An 18,831-nucleotide genomic window follows, 5' to 3' on the forward strand; every position below is an offset into this window, starting at 1 on the left:
GACAGAGTAGGGTCCTCTGTTTAAAGACTCAAACTAACCAAGGAGGAGAGGTTTCCTCATCTCCACTGGTAGAGCTGCAGCCCTGCCCCACGAGGACAGGATGACTGGGAACCCTGTGTCTACAGAAGCCAGAGATAACCAGGAAGAGAGTCACATCCGAGAAGGCTTGGTGAGGGGCAGGTGTGTGAATGGAGACGGTGAGCAGCCACAAGTCTCCTGTAAGTGACTTTGGAATCCTTTACGGTCTCCATTCCCACACCACACAGTCCCACAAAGATTGACAATGATTATTGTCTCCTGACCCGTTTTGTCTTTGTTGTGTTTCACAGAAGACTCATTTCTCAGCCCACTGCCAGCTGTTTCTGACTCAGACACACCCTCGGAGGCCACATCCCCCACTCATCCCTTATGAAGACCTCCAGCTTTACCAGGCCAAGGACAGTGAGGAGCGCTCTGACGGCACAACAGTTAAAGGCAGGCACTCTGACGTCAGACAGGTCTGGCTCTGTGACCTCAATCAGGATACTAAGCCTCAAGTCTCAGTTTCCTCATCTGTAAAATGGATAGTAATACTATCTGCCTCACAGGATTACTGAGAGTATCGTATGATAAATGGCATGGACAGCATTCAGCTAAGGACCTGGGTCATAATGAGTATTTAATGAATGTAGGCTTAGCGGAAAAAAAAGGTTATATTAAATGACTTTTACAGTTTTCCCAGTTGTAGGAGTCTGTGATTTTTATCCCCACTTCTCTAAAAATAGTGTATTACAACTATTCTCCGTGGTTAGGATTATTTCAACTTTTTTAAAATTAAAAATACTATTTATTTAACTCTTCTAAAGTTTATTCAAAACATATCTACGTAGATGATCTTATTTTATTCTTACAAGTCTGTAAATGAAGCAATTATTTCAACTATTTTTAAATATCATGTTCACTCCGTTCACTCTCTCCTTTTCTTATTCTCCCTTATAAATAATTGTTAATGCTAAACACAAAGAACACAGAAGAAAGAAATACAATAAAATGTGAACGATGTGTTTGGTGGTGGGAGACTATGTGGAGTGATTTTTTTTCTCTTATGATAGAATTAAAATAGAGTATTTTAAAAAGTGGTATTTTTCAACATTTGGTGTGATCTCCATTCTCTTTTTGACATTTATTTTACAGGTCTTTAACGTTGCCTAACTTTAATTGTCTTTCCCAGAGAGAATATTTTCAAGTCTCCATCTCCGGGCCTGGCCTTCCTCCCAGATTCTGGTCCCCCTGGGCCAGCATACATCCATGTGGATGAGTCAGAAGAATCCATAATTAATCAATTGCTCAGGGTTTATTACTGTTTACAAAGCCCTGCTGCACTTGTCTTATTTAATCCTCAAAATAACCCCATGATTTGACTATTAATATCACCACCCCCATTTTACAGAAGAAACAACTGAGGCACGTTAAAAGGCTTACCTATTCCATGTCCATTTCAGTCAGTAGATAAATGGCAGAACTAGGAATTTGAACCCAGGTATGCTGATGCCACTTCAGAGCAGGTTTCCCCAAAGGTAAAACATCCAGACACCCCAGGTTGACTATCTCTCTACTAAATCTAGTGACTCTTCCAGTCTCTTTTTTAGTAATGGTATCACCATGTCCTCCCTCACCCAGTCCCCATACCTGGTAGGCATCTGACTTCTCCCTCTTCTCCACCACTTTACTCTATCCATCAAGAAGTCCTGTCAACCCTTCCCTTTCAATGTCTCTAACACTGCCCCCTTTTCTCAACTTCCACAAGGACCGCTCACGTTCAAGCCCTGTTTGCCTCCTATATATTCTGATGATTTAACTATGCAATTGCCTTTCAGTTGGACTCACTAACTCCAGTCTCTTTGCCCTTCATGGTAACCAGGTTAATTTTATTTCTAGTCTCTTGTGCAGAAACCTCAATAGCTTTTGATTTCCTCCTCATAAAGTTCAAGATCACTGCCTGACAGGCAAAACCCTTCTCGATCTCCTGGACTTATAATCCTTGTTTTAATTCTTCTTAGTCGCCTACTTAGTCATTCAGCTCTAGCCATGTATGTATGGCTTGCCCAAGAACAGTAAATGGGTTTCTTCCCAGGTGCCAAGAAATCAAAAGATGATGCCTGCCCAGAGCCCTTGGTTGAAAGGCTTATGAGACCATATTTGGGTCAGAGATAAAGAGTGACAACATCAATTAACTATATCTACCATTGTCAAAAAGATGGAGAGGAGGGATGGAATAAGGTGATATTTCATTCTTATCCCATGTCTTTTCTATTAGTATGAAGCTCATCTAGGCTGTGATCTTCCCTAATCCACAGCCACTTAAAACAGTGCCTTGTACACAGTAGATACTCAGTAAATATTTTTACATTGAGCCATAAATTTTTCCAAACTCATTTTGAGCTACAATAAAGCAGGGGCCCCATAGGATAGAGCAGTAGTTCTCAACCCTGCGGAGCTTTAAAAAAAAAATACTCATGTCTGGACTCATCCCCATGGGTTCTGATTTAATTAGTCTGTGGAGGACCTAGCATTAGTAGTTTTTTAAAGCTCCCCAAGGTTGAGAACCACTGGTCTAAGAGAAGGGCAGTGGATCTCAGAAGTCCTGGCTTTACTGAACAGCTGTGTGATCATAAACAAATCACTGTACTTCACTGGGGCTCTGTTTTACCTGTTAGGACAGAAAGCGTTTTACTGCATTAGATCTAAGGTGCATTCAGGTTCTAACAATTTTCTTTTCCATTTCCTAGAGTTTCTCTACCAGCAGAGTCCAGCTCTTACACTGGGAGATCTGAAGTCCTTCATTGGACGATCCCAGAATTAGAAGAAATGGAAAGCCTAATATACAGTCTTCTTTTTTCTTTTATCCCCTGCCTGTTCTAACCACTGGAAACATTACTTCTTAAATCAATCAATCAGCCAATCAGTCAATTGATGACAGTAAGGGTAACTTGGGGTCATTAAGCCCCATCCATTCTTAGATATGCCTTATTGACATTATCTCATACTTGCGAAATGTGCATTTTTCAAAAGTTCCTGAGCAACCAGATTATTGTCCCTAAGGCTCCTCTCATGTAGAAAATTTGGAGCTGCCTAAAATCAGGACTTGGACGAATCCTTATTGTTGGTTAGAACTATGCAAAGAACTGTGTAGAGAACATAAAGAAACACAAAATTTTGTTCTGAGGAACTTATTATAACTAAGGAAATAAAATTAGCATACACACACACAAAATACAACTAAATACAGGACCTGACAGTAAGAATGTTCAGGTAGTGCCCAGGGAAGGGGAACATCCATATTCCTCTCGCCAGTGCCAGCTAGGTCTCTTTGACCTTAAAGTGCAATTTCATCCTGAACCCAGTATCAACTGTATTCACACCATGACCAGGATGGGGCTCCCAGGATGCCTCCTAAGTGCTGAGAACAGCAGGAAGTAGCAAGAAACATCTTCCACCCTCCCCATCGTCTCTGCCCTCTGTTCCCCTAGTAATGGCTCCCACATTCACACCCAAGTAATTTACATGCAGTTTAGACTAGAAAGAGGCAGAAAGGATGGGGAGTGGGGAGAGAAAGTAAACTGTATCCCAAACACCTACAAGTGAGGACTAAATGTTCTCTTCCTTGGAAACAGAGTCTGCATGGTGCCAAGACCAGGTCCATGGAGAACGTGGAGAATGTGCACTCAGTAAAGGTCAGACATCTGGGCACTGTGTGCTGAGCAGGGAGACTTTCTGAACTTGTCCAGGCAACACAGCACTTAACTGACAGGTCTGTAAGACTGGTGTTCTTTGGCCGTCTCCCAAGGGTTAACTCTCAAGCAGCCAGGTTGTTACATTCTCTCCAAACTTGGCTTCACAGGATGTGAATTATCCACTCAAACCTCTGATTTTACAGATGAGGGAGTCAATCCCTTCAAGAGAAGAGACTCGCCCACCGTCACCCACTAGGTGGTGTTGGCATCATAATACTCTGATGGTTTGTGCTCCAGTCAGAAAGGTACATGAAGAGAAAGGACACCAGAGTTAGCCTTTGGCCACCTTTCACTGCAAATTCTCCCTTCAGTGATCTCATCTACCACCATGTCTTCAACCTCCATTCTCATGATCCTCGTTCTGAATCTATCCCGAACACCAGGTCCATATTTCTATTTGTGTAAAACATTTCTCCATGGATGTCCCATGGCTCTAAAACAACATGCCCCAAATAGAACTGACCCCCAAATACTTCACAAACCTGTTCCCCATTTTTAGATTCTCCATCTCATGTAAAGGCAATTCTATCCATGCTATCTTGCTGGATTAAACTCAGGCAGTCATCTTTGACCCTACCCTCTTATTTTCCTTCCAGTGCCACTCAGTCTCCAAATCTATCACCTCTCAACACAAAATGCCCTCTTGCCCATCTCCTTCTGTCTATTTAAGTAGAAACAACCCTCATCATCCTCCACCTGCGACAGTTCCTCACTGTGACAGTTCCTCAATCGGTAGCCCTCTTTCTGGATTCTCCCCATCTGCCCCTTATTCAACCTCCATGTTGCTGCCAGACTAACTTTTCTAAAACAAAAATCATTTATGTCATTCTCTTACTCAAAATGAGCTTCTGTGGTTGCTTTACATCCTACAGAATAACGTCCAAACCCTGCAGTTGTCGTTAGGACTACCTCCCATTCAGCCACACTCTGAGGTTCTTTCGCGCTGCACCCTGCTCCAGCCACGTCTCCCTACTCCCTGTCTCCTCAACAGGCCCTGCAATTCCTTCTGGTCAAGAGATCAGGAACGTCCTTCCTTCCATACTACTTCGACAAAGCCCTAACTCTTTTTTGAAGACTCACTTCTTAAATGAAGTCATTTCCCATCCTACAGTCTCCCAGAGTGGTGACATTAGCATTTTAAAATTAAATTAGTGACATGCTGATTGTTAAGACTATGATCAGAATATGTTAGAAGAGGCAGTACAAAAGCAAAGCCATGGGAAAACCCAGAGAAGGTGATTGTAAGATGGCTTCTTTTAATGTCTTATCTCTTCCCCAATCCGTGGGTCAGGCCTCAGGCTGTTAAACTCCTTCCACCTTGACATTGTACCTTGTACCTTCATTTTAGCTCTTACCACCTGCTTTTATGATAGATGTGGGTATAAAAGTTTTGCTTCCTTACTAGTAGTAGCTCATACAGAACACCAAGGGAGTCTGAACCTACGGTGCCCTGACGTTTGTCAATGTTACAGCAAGGTTAATTCGCTTCTGCTGTAGCTATGGGTGCAGCTGTGGTGGTGAGAGTAGGAGGCAGCTGCATGTACGAGGTGGGTCCCCTAACTGGCTTGGGCTCTGGGCCCCCATATATAACTGCAGTAAGCCAGACCGACCTCGGGAAGGCACATTTTCCTCCACAGGGTAGACCTAAATATCATTCCCCTCTACACTTAAGCCCATCTCACATCACACCCTTCTCAAGCTTGGAAAGGCCACACTCAGTGCCTGCAAGTAGAGAAAAAGAGTTCAACAGAGCAAAGGGTGAACCCAAATCACCTTATTTATACACCTAGGGAGGACCTACAGAAAACGTGGGGTCCTGGAATTTGGCCACTTTAACCTGGACTCCTGGACGTAAAGGAAGGGTAAATCATGCTGAGAAGACTTCCCCTTGAGGCTACCATTATACAGTAACTGATAATACTGTGAGTCAGGAGCCCGTGCTAAGAGCTTTACGTATATCATCTCCATCCTCCCAGCAATCCTCTGTGGGTATTAATATGATTATCTTTAATTTAAAGAGAAGAAAACGTTAAGAGAACTTTGAGTTTCGTGACTCATAAAGCAGAGCACTTAGTGAGCTTCATTAATGTTTTAATGCATTCATTGGGCATTTTGCTCCAGCTCCTGTGCTAGACATTGTGGCAGAGTCAAGGATCAATCAGATATGCTCCCTGACCCAAGAAAGTTCACAGGCCAGTGGAGGAGACAGTTAAGTATTCAAGTAAACCAGATTTTGTTATGGAAAGAGAGGTTGGCACTGACTCGGTGGTCTTACTTAAAGAAAAAAAAAACAGAGTTTGGGCCAGTGGCTTTGCAAATAGACCAGACTTCAAAAGGCAGAGATAGGAAGGCATGTGCTTTCTGGGAAACTAAACTGGACGCTCCTTGAGGGCCGAATCAAATCCTTTATGCATAATTTGATTCAAGAGGTTCTCATCAAGCATCTTCTATGCACCTGGCAGGGTGATATGTGTATGAGAAGGGCTGGGATATAAAGATAAGGTTGCCCTCAGACCTCTGGGCAAACTCCTTCCTTGGCCACTAGCAGTATCTCCTCCTCCAGCTGCCCAAGAAATCTCCTCACTCTCTCTCCCTCAATGAATACTTGATGGACTTGTTTATTTGACTGCCCACTGCTTCGCCTAGGTCAGCCCACCAAAAGCAGCAGCTGGGGCCAGAATTCTGAGACCTAAGGCCATGGGAAAGAGCTTCACACCCTAAATATTTGAAGGTCACTTCCTGAGCCTGTCTTTGCTCGTATTTCAGAAGAGGTTTGGTAACCCTCCTTCATGAAACTCAGTCACCTAAGGTTCATCTGTTGATCCACACGTTCCCACCCTTAACAGAAATATAACAATGCCAACAGCTGGGAAGGCAGAGATGCTGAGTTTCCCAGGTTTGCTTTCGTCCTGTGTATGCATGCATGTGTGTGTACGTGAGCACACGCAAGAACAAGGGATACTTCCCAGGGTCACTAACCGCATTGGGGAAACCCAAGTCTGGTTTCCTGCAGTCCTCTGCAAGGATGTTACCCACATCCAGGGAACCACCCCAAGCCCAGCTAACTGACCTGAATGGAAGACAAGGCCTGTGGGAATCCCCAGGGGCTTGTCTGAGAAGAGCTATGAACATTCATAATAACAAAGGCAGAAAAAAATAACAACAGTCCATCTTGGTGCCCCGGTTGTAAATGGCTCATTTACTCTGGCAAGAGGAATGGAGTTTTAATGATAAATTGTAACGCTGCACAGCAGGTTTGCTTGTGTGCTGTAAATTATTGCGAAAAAGGCGCTACACATTAATACAAAGAGGACTGCTCTCTGCTGCGGAGTCTGGATTCAGCCATGGAGCTAGGGCAATGGAGTCCCCCATCCTCATTTCCACTCCACTCCCAGTGTTTCCCTGCTCCATCTCCAGGCCTACTCTCTCCTAACTCTTGTGCAATGAAGACACAGCAGTACATTTCATAGGTGACTTTCACAGCAGTGCATTTTCTCTCCTAGAAGTGCAAAAAGATAAAGGTGAACCCAGAGGGCACAAGGTTCAAAGGGCATCTGCTAACTTGTCCTGTTGAGAACTTTCTGGTCTCTCTTTCACAGAGGATTCAACTTCACAAAGAAGAAAGGAATTCTGACAGCTGTGTTGGAAAGATTTAGAGGCATTCCAGGAGACCTCTAAGCTCACACCTTCAACATCTTTTCACAGCCCTTGGGGATAAGAAGTAGATGCCACGGAAGCACTGTGGCAGAGCTGGTACTCTCTCAATACCCACACCCTCTGCTAGATTTCCCAGCCTCCCTTGCCATTGGATCGGGCCATGTGACCAGTTTGGGTCAATGGAAGGCAGGTGAAAGTGAAAGGTGTCACTTCACAGTCAAGGCAGTTAGGAGCCTCTCTCTCCTCCAGCCCTCCATGGTGATCTTGGAGGCCGTCCATTCCTGGTGGAGCAGCCATGAGATGAAGGAGGGCAATGTGTCCTACACTGGGCTCTGTACTCTAGTGAACAAGAAATAAAACTACTGCATTAACATAGTGGGATTCCAGGGTCTCTGTTACTGCAGCATATTCAAGCCTATCCTGACCAATGAAAACATCATCTGGTACTTGGGTTTCCTAGTGCTGGGTAGCACATCCCCATTCTGCCACCATGCGTCGGCCCTGTCTGCCCTGAGGGCTGACTGTGGGGCACTGTCAGTGCAATCAGACAGGCCTGCATTCCAGGCCAGCGCTGCCACTTACTAGGCAATCTCACATGGTCACTTAGCCTTTCTGAGCCTCAGTTTTTCCATCTGTAAAACAAGAGCATCTATCTTGTCAGGCTGTTGTGACAAATAAGGTGATCTTTGTAAAACCCCCGATGCAGTTCTTGACACCTAATAGGTGCTCAAAAGTATCAGTCCTTACCTTCTCTTTCCCCTTCTTCCCCCTCAAGACACAATGTGGTTCTAAATGAAGTGAGACTAATGGGCCCATGAGAACTGGTCTCATCAGCACTTTGTTCTATCTAAATATGTGAATATCTATGTGTGCCACTTACTGGTTATGTTTTCTTGGGCAAGCTCTCTGTACCTCAGTTTCCTCATCTGCAAAATGGGGGAGTAAAGGATGTCACTCATCTGGCTGTTGTGGGGATTAAACAAATGACATGAACTATGTAACATGCTTAGAACAGTGCCTGGCACATGTAACCACTACATAGAAAGGTTCTCTTCTGTCTTTGCTATTGTCTGCTCCTTGGTTAATCTCTGAAAAAGCTGTGTCCCAGGAGGGTCTCATCTGTTTACACATGAATTTGAGAAAACCTAAAGTCCAGAAATGCCACTCATGTAGACCGGAAATCAGGTGACATATTTTCCCATGTCCTAATGTGTTTTAAAGCACTCTTCATCTCGGGGCTGACTCTCAAGACCAGTCAAGTCCAGTCAAGTGTTTTGGTTCATTAGAATAAGAGACTAAAGTTTAGGAAAGGAGAGAGAAGAAGGAAACTGGGTCCAGATACTAAGTTAAAGATTTGCTCTGCACTTGGTGCAACCAGTCATTTATCCTCTAAACATTTATTTAGTACCTGCTGTGTTCAAGGCATTGGGTCAGGCACCATAGGTGAATGAGTCACTGTCTTCACGCTCTGACACTGATGACAAACAAAAGAGCAGACAGTCATGAAGTAGTGTGAATGGGAGGATGGAGGTTTGTACAAAGTATTCTCCAGAAGACCAAGAAAGGATACCCAAAGCGGCCTGGGTCATGTGGTGTCTGTGTGTGTGTGTGTCTGTGTGTGTGTGTGTGTGTGAAGACTTCCTGGAAGAGGTGACCTAAAGCTGAGTTTTATAGGGTAGGTAGGAGTTTATGGGCAAGAAAAGGGATGAGGGCATTCAAGGCCAAAAGCCACAGAGATCATTTAGGAAGCTATTGCAGGATAAAAGGATGGAGATGATGAAGGCCTGATGTAGAGGTAGTGATACGTAGATGGAAAGGAGATGGATTATTGGAGTCCATCCTGAGATATGTTGGTGAGGAAGAGCTGTTAGGAAGAAGGATGTGGGGTTTAACTGGGATGCAGAGAAGAGCAAGAGTGGTTTGAAAGAATCCCAGGTTACTCCAGCTGCAGTAACAAGGTGAAGGATGATGCTACCAGCTGAGGAAGAGGCAGTCCTGCGTGAAATCATAACAGTGATGAATGTCCAAGATGCCTTCAGGGAGAGAAGTCCAGCACCTCTACCTGGATACACAGCTAAAGATGGAAATTTGGGTCGTGTCAGTACATAAGCTGTGGGCAAAACCTGAGTAGATTGTTCAGCAAAAAAGCAAAAGTGAGACCCCAAGGAACACCAATATGTATGAGGTATGATGGAGAAAAAGCTACCAGTGAAAGAGACAGAGACAGAAATAGAAGAGTCAGGAGGATGCCCTGTTGTGGAGCGCATGGGAGTCAGGAGCTTCAGGGAGGCCAGTGACCAGCACATCAAATACAGCAGAGAAGCCTTGATGAGCTCAGAGAAGTCAGACTGCAGATGGCCGAGGCGTGAAAGGAGATGGGGAGACAGAGACAGGGAGATGTCTGAGGGGTCTGGATGGGAACTGAAGGTGAAATAATGGAGGAGCGGACAGGGAGGGTGGAGCTTCTGCAATGCTTCCGAGTCCATTAGGACTTAGTTAGACAGCTTTCACACAACTGCGTGGCCCGGAGTAGATAATTTAGCCTCCAAGCCTGTTTCTTCATCAGTAAGGCGAACATGATAAAAGCTAGACCACAGAAGACAAGGGGTGGCAGGCGGGGGTGATCCAGGCTGGACTCTAGCTGCAGGGCTGCCCTGCGTCAGTCCATCTGCCCCCTGGAGACCACCCTACTCAATAAATGAAACTGGAGGAGGACACGGGGTCATAGGAAAAGTTTTCTGAAAGACAGGTAGAGCAGAAATGATGGGAAAGACAGGCAAATTCAGACACTGGTCTGCATAACAGCAGATTGTGTGATTCAGTGCTGCTGATTTCTCTTGCTGAAACTGGGCAAAAGTGCGGGCTTCCAAATCACTGCACTTGTTGGGAAGTATGTCGGTTATCGAGTGTGACAGAGTTTGTGATTGTTTAGAAAGGCACTGGGTCTGTGTGAAAATCAGGCTGAAATTCAGGGACAGGAGAAAGATCACAGTGACAGTTCAGAAGTGATAAGTACAGTGAGGGACCAAGTGAACAAGTGGGAATGAGACGGCAGATGAAACAAGGTCACAGGGAAGGAAGGAGAGGGTGGGGGCAAGGGCTGTCTTCAAATGGGAGGGACAGGAGGCCTCATGGGAAAGTTTCCCAGAAAGCAAATTCTCATCCTGGCAGGGGAAAGAGTGATCAGCGATCACCCAGACTGCCCCATCATCATGCAAAGGAAGAGCTGGAGTCAGAACAGCTGGTTTACAGAAGTTACACACATAGTTAATGGCAGAGCTGGGGCTCAGTGGTAGAGTGCGTGCTTACTATGCGTGAGGTCCTGGGTTCCACGCCCAGTACCTCCATTAAATATATACATACATACATACCTAGTTACCTCCCCCACCCCCCGAAAAAATGGCAGAGCTGAAGCTAGAACCTGGATCCCTTGGCTCCTTCCATGGCATCTGCTTGGTTGAAATCAATTAAGGACTAAATTGGGAGTGTGAGATTTGCAGATACAAACTACTATATATAAAATAGACAAACAAGTTTCTACAGTATAGCACAGGGAACTATATTCAATATCTTGTAGTAACCTGTAATGAAAAAGAATATGAAAATGAATAAATGTATGTATATAGATGACAGAAACAGTGTGCTGTATACCAGAAATTGATACAACATTGTAAACTGGCTGTACTTCAATCAAAAAAAAGAGGTAAAAAAAATTTTTTTAATGAAAGAATTAACTTGTCTTGTTTTGGTGATCACTTCTTGTTGGGCTGGAATGGTGGAAAAGAGGAAACCAAACTAAGAAGCCAAAACCCTCCATCAGAGAAAGCAGCAAATTCAGGACACGCGGTAGTTAGGGGCTAGCCCCTTGCCCCATACACTACTTTTGTTTCTTAATGAACATCCCAGTATGGCTGGCTTTAAAAAAAAAAAAGGGTTATGGAAGAGCCAACTCATTTGACAGATGAAGAAATCAGTTTGTCAAGCACACAGGGAATCCACAGCCAAGCTGAGACTAGAGTCGAGGTGTTCAGACATCCAGCCACAGGAGTGCCATTGTATGTGTGAGCTGTGGGCAGGTGGAGCCCTGGTGGCTTTGACTTGCTGCCGTAAGTAGCTCAGAAGGCAAACGTGGAGAAAACAGGATGCTTTGTGTCCCATCCTCCAGTGCCTCTCAGGACAGCCTTTGGAGGCGATGATTCTGGCAACGCCGTGTACAGAGAGGGGCGTCTAGATTGACCAGATAAATTCAGCTCTTTGTTTTGCTGCTGAATACCTGGCTTTTGGGAATAAATGTGTGCTGTTTGTCAGTCCCAAGGGAGGTGGGATGAGACAGTGGATGCAGGAGCTCAGGTAATCACAGCCCATCCTCGGGCACCTGGGAATTCACCATACGACAGAATGAGAACTTCAAATATCTTTCTTGGGGCCAGCCAGCAATTCACCTCTCTCTGCTGTCGGCCCCTGGCAACACCCTTGGCCTCTCTGCTTATCTCTGCTGTCTTCTGATTCTAATTCACTGCCAAGATTGACACTCAATAAAAGCCAAGAAAACATGAGTAAGGAAATTATTCCTTCCTCCAGCTACAGCCCCCTCCTCCCAGCTCCCAAACCAAACAGATGTCTTCTAAAGTTATACAAAGCAATACAACCAAAGCAAGATTGATCTGGTACCTGCCTTTGTCATTTGTTTAAGACAAAAAGTGAGGCCTTGAAGGAAGTGGGGGAAAAAAACACGATGTAAGTGATGCTTAAACTCTCTTGTGCTCCCAGCTCAAGCAGAATTACCTCCATTCAACAGGCTGGACAAGTGGTCCTGATGCCAAGTCCTGAGGGGGTCTGTTTAAAGACAGAACATCTGTGGACATCTCTTCCTTCGCTGTTGCCCAGAAAAAGCTACAAGAGGGCCAAGGACCCCTTCTGACAGGCCAATGTCCTAATATTTTTGAGTGGTAACATTCAACTCAGAGCCAGGTGCACTGAGGCTGAAGAGGAGCTCACATTGAGTACATCTTTTGGCGAAATCCGTACGTGGTGGGGAGAACTCAGGATGGGGCGACAGCACATCAAATGATGGGGACCAATGAGGTCACACTATGCCAGCTATCAAAGCCAGGATGCCACTCTTGATGGCAATCATTCCAAATGCAGGTGATCTGACAGGAATTCAAACAAAAAAGAGTAATGGAGACACAAGCTTGAGGGGATGCTCTGATGAAAACCCAGCAAAATTCTGGGGCTTGACAGAGCCACTGCCGGGAATGCAGAAGAAAGTGGGCTTTCAAAACGACTGAATCAAGAGAAAGCCATGGTGATGGTGAGTCAAGCTCAGGGAACAGTTCTCTTTCAAAAGCCTGGGTTTTGGCCCATTTTTTAATCCAAGCCCTGTTTCTGTCTTATGTGCTTTTCTTACTGCACGCCCCAACCCACCATTAGAATTCCTTTCTCTCTTCCTTTCCTCCTGCTGGTCCTATGGAGGGAAATTGCTACACCCTAATCCCATTTTGCTGGCACTTTGGCTGTTTGCTTTTGGGTCCTGGTCCAGCTCTAGCACCACGACGAAGTTAAATTAATAAGCACACACACCTCCAGCCAGTCTAAGGAGAAACTGCGGCAGCGAACGCTTTGCCTCAGCGCTGCATGGTTCTTTCTTTCCTGGCGTTCTCTTCTGGTGTCCTGTTTGCTGCCTTCTCCCAGCCAACAGCTGCTTTTGGGAGCGGTGTTCTGACTGTGTTTCCTCTCCCAGGGACGTTTGCATTTTAACAGGGACTAAGCTTTCTGACAAGAGAATGCTTTGGTTGCTTGTGACGTTTCGGACAAAAGCGAGATGGTGACGGCTGGCAGCGGGTGGGCTTTCTACTTCTCATCCCTGCATCTTTACCGCTCCCTGATCCCCAGGCAAACCACCTCCAGCCCCAAACCTAGTCCTCTCAAGCGTGTCTCAACAATGTAAATCGTCCCACCGTTTCCTCACTATTAAAGTAAAAAACTGGATATCATCCCTGAGCCCTTCCTCTTCCTCATCCCACGTCCAGTCCGTAGGCATGTCTTGTCATTCGTCCTGTTCTTCATTATCTAAACTCCATTCACTTCTCCGACTTCCACAGTCATCTGGTCCATGCCATCATCACCTCTACCTGGACCAGCCCTTTGCAAGTGATTCACTAGTCATCAACTTCTATCCATGCCACCCTTCCACCACCACCGCCAGCAGCCTTTAGAACATATATCACCTCATGCCAGCCACCTGCTTGAGGCCACTCAGGACTTGCATGTAGAATAAAATTCAAACTCCTTACCAGGGAGTCATGGGTTGAATCACGTCCCACTAAAATGTATATATTGGAATCCTAACCCCCTAGTACCTCAGAATGTGACCTTATTTGGAAACAGGGTTGCTGAAGATGTAATTCACTAGGTTAAGATGAGGGCAGGGTGGAGTAGGATAGGCCCCCGATCCAACATGACTGGTGCCCTCATAAGAAGATGGCCAGGTGAAGACACAGACACCCAGGGAGAACATCACGTGACGGTGGAGGTAGGTTGGAGCGATGCGGCTGTGAGTCGAGGGATGCCAAAGACAGCCGGCAGCCCACCAGAAACTACAAAGAGGCAAAGAAGGACTCCCCCAGAGGGGGATCACAGCTCAGCTGACCTCTTCATTTCAGCCTCCACAGCTGTCAGACAATAAATTTCGGTTGTTCAGAGGCACCTGTTTTGTGGTACTTTGTTAGAGCAGCCCCAAGAAGCTAGCACACATGGCTTCTAGAACCTGTGACGAGGTTTCTGGCTACTTCACCAAACTCCTTTTATGCCATGTCACCCTTACTCCAGCCACGCTGGTTTTCCTTCACATTCTAGAACACAGTTGGCCCATGTTGCCTTTAAGGCTTTTGCATGGACTGGTCCTTTTCCACAGAACACTGTTCTTCCTGCTCTTCTTGTAATTGGCATGTCCTTATCTTTGTGGTTTTGCTTTCAACATCACCACTTCTGAGAGGCCTTCCCAGGCCATCCTACCTACATAGGTGTGAAGCACCCTGCTTCTTTCCCTTGCAGCACCCATCTCCACCTAAAATTGTTTAATTTTTGAAGCTGTTTGTTGACTTTATGCTGCCCCAGACTATAAGCTGCGCAAATGGCATGGACAGTCGTGGGGCTGCCGTTCTAAGCCAAGCTCACGGTCACTGTCTTGAAAGAGTTTGTTCATCCTTGGCATTTCACACACTGCTCAGCACACCGAAGGTGCTCAGTAAATTTTTTGGATGAATGAATGAATGCTATGTTTAAAGGCACATCCTGCCATGTCTCTCTTTATTGGTGGAAGGAGCACCTGCTGTGAGGCACGGAAGGGCTGATCAATGCAGGAAACAGCATGCTTTTGTTGGAATCAGAAGTAGAGTTGGAAACAAGGCCTCTAAGACTTAAAACTCATGCTTTTTCTGACCAGCTCATGCTGAGCATATCATAAAAATCTGGTTATGTATCACATTTTTATAAATCAAGTCATCTTTTAAAATACTGAGGGAGCTGGCCACCTAAAAGGAATCCTGAAGTGAGCCAATCTGTAAAATGAGTGACAATCTCCTAACTCATAATCTATGAAAACTCCGCTTGGTGGTCCCTGAGGCAGTTGGTGTCGAGGCACAACCGTGATTCCCGCCTCTGAAAACACCACGATGCTTATTTGTACCACCTGCTCCGAGACGGATGAGTTTTCAATACAAACTCCATGCCTTCACCCCCGTTTCAGGGCTGGATGCCAAAGACAATGAGCTGCCCCACAAAACCACCCACCAGCTGTCTGATTTGAGAGCTGGTGGTGACTCTTTTTTTTTTTTTTTTTAATTTTGCTAATCTGGAAATCTCCCAGCACCTTGTTAATTTGGCTCTCTGGGGAAAATGAGATCATCAATTCACCTCCGTCAAGGGAGAATGATGGATGACTGCACAGCCTATCCTTTAAGCAAGGCTCCTCACTCCCCATGCTGGGCCATGGTTGACTCCCACAGCGCCTCAACCCATCACGCTCTCCATTCCCTCGCACCCCTTCCCTGGCACTCTTCAGGAAGGAGCTATGATAGCGTGTTCCCTGAGACTTTGCCTTCAGGAAAGGGGAGGCAGCGGGGTCAGGGTGGCCCTGCTCACACTCCCAGCAGCAGAAGCCCCTGCCCTTGCGGAGGTTGAGAGGCTGGCAGAGTTTCCTGAGGGCCTGGGTGACTTAGAGAGCAACCAGCCCCAGGACTGGAGGAGCACAGGCTGTGGTTTCTCAAATAAAGAGAGACGCCACTGAGAAAGGGGCTTTCATCCTCTACACCGTAAGCTCCAAGGGGCAGGGGTCTTCCCTCTTCTGTACCTAGAATAGTGCCTGGCACACAACAGGGACATCTTTGTTGACTGAAGCAAAGAAAGAATGAATTGGGGGGAGGGTATAGTCAGTGGTAGAGTGCGTGCTTAGCATGCACGAGGTCCTGGGTTCAATCCCCAGCATCTCCATGAAAAAAAAGAATTTTAAAAAATGAATGAATGAATAAGCATACATGCTTCCCACCAGCCATATAAAGCAGCTTAGATGTGACACACCCTTCTCTGAAGTGGCGGTTTCCTCCGGCTCTAAGCTCAGAGCGCTGCTCACTGTATCACCCATCTAGATCCAGCAGATTGAATCCTGGTTCAAACCTCTCCTGTCACTGCACTGTGGGCTAGGGCAGCGCTTTGCATAAAGCAGGCTCCAGTAAACACTTGTGGAATGAGCATGTTCCAGACTCCCGGGTGGGATGAGGACACAGGGAAAAAGCCCAGTCTCTGGGCTCTGTTTATCTGGCTCTGTGTGGACAAAAAAATATGGTCTTAGCTCCTTGGGAGGTTAAGCAAAGAGGAAAATAATAGAGTAGGCCTCCCATTGGCTACCACTTAGAAAACACCTGTCCAGTGCCAGGCACTGTGTTAATATGCATTAAATATTTAACAGGATGTCAGACACACTTTTCCTGCGGTCCCAACCTTGGCAACTGGAGTGCAGAGCTGAGGCAAAGAGGCCTTAAGTCTCCCCAGTCTTAAAGAGAGCAGCCAGCACTTGCAGCCAGACACCTCCCTCGGGACTCTGCTAAAAGGTAGCTGAACCGGCTCCACTTGCCCTGTCCCCCCACTGTCACTCCAGCAACCCCCCTCCCAGCCTATAAAACAGAAGGAGAAAGGGAGGGGTGCCTGAGTTGCTGACTGGTGGGGAGATTTTGGCTCCTCCTTCTCCTTCCGGGAAGGAAGGAGAGAAGGGCATTCTCTCACTCCCACCCAGCCACGTGAAGGGGGCAGCAAGGAAAATGTGCAGAAGTATTACGGGTGCCTCCAAGAAGGTGACCCTGGCATTTTCCTCCCAGCTGATCATCTGTATGCCCTCTTCTGTGCTGCCATTAAGATAAGCAAAGTACTGAGAGAGTTCTTAAGAAAGCTGAGCATCCCAAGAGGCTGGGATCGCCCAAGAGCACACAGATTCACGTCTGCTACTTCTTGCCCAGCAGAAGGCCTGTTGGACCAGGGAAGCCGACACAATGTCCTACTGTCCCTCCCCTTCCACCAGTTCCCTCTGGGTCTCAGAGGGTATGAAAGGCTCCCATGGCTTCACAAAGCAGAACGTAAAGGCTAGAGGGTCAGGAGGAGCTGTGAGGCTGCCCCAGGCAGCTGCTGGATAGAGACAGGTGATGCCCCACGGGAGAGGGGTTGGGGAAAGGGAGGTATAGTTGCTCCTCTCTTAGAGGGTCTATGGTAACTGTGGGGCTACGGTGAAGCTGAACGCTGTCCTCAAATAGCCAATATGTCAATAGAAGGGCACGCAAGAGTAAGTGACAACCCTAGACATTTCTCTTATTCCCTGCCCTGACTCAAAACACCAGAGGAGTTTGAGCTCAGAAGAGGGCCAGGGTGGAGGTTTCCCAGAGGCAGATCACACATCCTCAGTGCCACTCCAAGGACCAGGGTAGGGGGAAGAATCACACAGTGAATCAATCATACTTGAAGTCTCCCTTGAGTCATGAACCTGGAGGAGGGAGCCTCAAATTAGACTTGAGATTGGTGCTTTAAACTAGATGGATGGAATAATTTTAATAACAGAAGTTGCCAGGAAATAGTGGATTCTGTCCAAGACATCAATCAGGTATGAGCTTAAGATACATGCCCCAGAGAGGGAGGGCAAGTCACCATGAGGCTTTTGGAGACAATGACTGGGGGAAAAGAAAACTGTCCCATATTATATATTCTGAGCTCAGACTGTCTAATAAACTAGTTACACAAACATTATACTGCTGCATACTTACAGCAGCCGTATAAGATGTGATTATACAATCTTCACCGAAAGGATGAGGAAACAGAGGGTTAGGCAGGTAAAACAATTGGTCAAAAGTAGGTATCCGTGCTCTCAACTTCTGCAGAACATTGCCTCCCAGGCAGATGCTACGGGATTTAGAGCATGGATTAGGGGCAAGGTCCCAACGGATTAGTGTTGTGGCACCACCACGTCACACCTTGACATTCTGGGCAAATGGACCTGAACCTCACCTTCTTCCTCTATAAAATGGGTATAGCACCTACCATCAAGGTACTGTGGAGATTTGATAAGGACACTTTTGCATAGGGCCTGGCAGCTAATGTACACTAACTACTAATTCTTTCAGCCTTTTCCTTTTTTCTTTTTTTAAATTAAAGTATAGCTGATGTACAATACTATATAAACTACTGGTCTACAATATAGTGATTGACAGTTTTTAAAGGTTGTACTCCATTTATAGTTCTTATAAAATATTGGCTATTTTCCTTGTGGTGTACAGTATGTCCTTGTAGCTTATTTAATACATAATAGTTTGCACCTTTTAATCCCCTACTACTATATTGCCCCCCCTTCCCTCTCCCCACTGAACAACCAGTTTGTTCTCTAGATCTGTGAGTCTGCTTCTTTTTCGTTATATTCACTAGTTTGTTGTATTTTTTAGATTCTCTGTATAAATGATATCATACAGTATTTGTCTTTCTCTGTCTGACTTACTACACTTAGCATGATACTGTCCAAGTCCATTCATTTTGTTGCAGATGGCAAAATTTCATTCTTTTTATGGCTGAGTAGTATTTCGTTATTTATAGATAGATAGGCAGACAGATATAATAGATAAAGATATAAATACTACATCTTGTCTATCCACTCATCTATTGATAGACACTTATGTTGCTTCCATATCTTGGCTATTGTAAATAATGCTGCTATGAACATTGCTTTCAGCCTTTTTTCTGAACACCTAGTTTGAGGTACACCCTTCTCCCTTGGTCTCCTATAGCATCAGTAGACATTCTCACTGAACCCTTTACCTGCAGCACTTGGCACTTCCTACAAACTCCTTTGCAGCTGTTCTGTTTCCTT

At 45.7% G+C, this 18,831-nt stretch overlaps 1 protein-coding gene across 1 annotated transcript in view; it reads right to left on the minus strand.

Annotated features, from left to right (window-relative positions):
• The window catches only part of SLC8A3 (solute carrier family 8 member A3), a 140,914-nt gene that overhangs the window by 77,031 nt on the left and 45,052 nt on the right, over positions 1-18,831 (minus strand). The window lies entirely within an intron of this gene.

Source organism: Vicugna pacos, chromosome 6 (genome assembly GCF_048564905.1).
Source record: "Vicugna pacos chromosome 6, VicPac4, whole genome shotgun sequence".
NCBI classification, from domain to species: Eukaryota; Metazoa; Chordata; class Mammalia; order Artiodactyla; family Camelidae; genus Vicugna; species Vicugna pacos.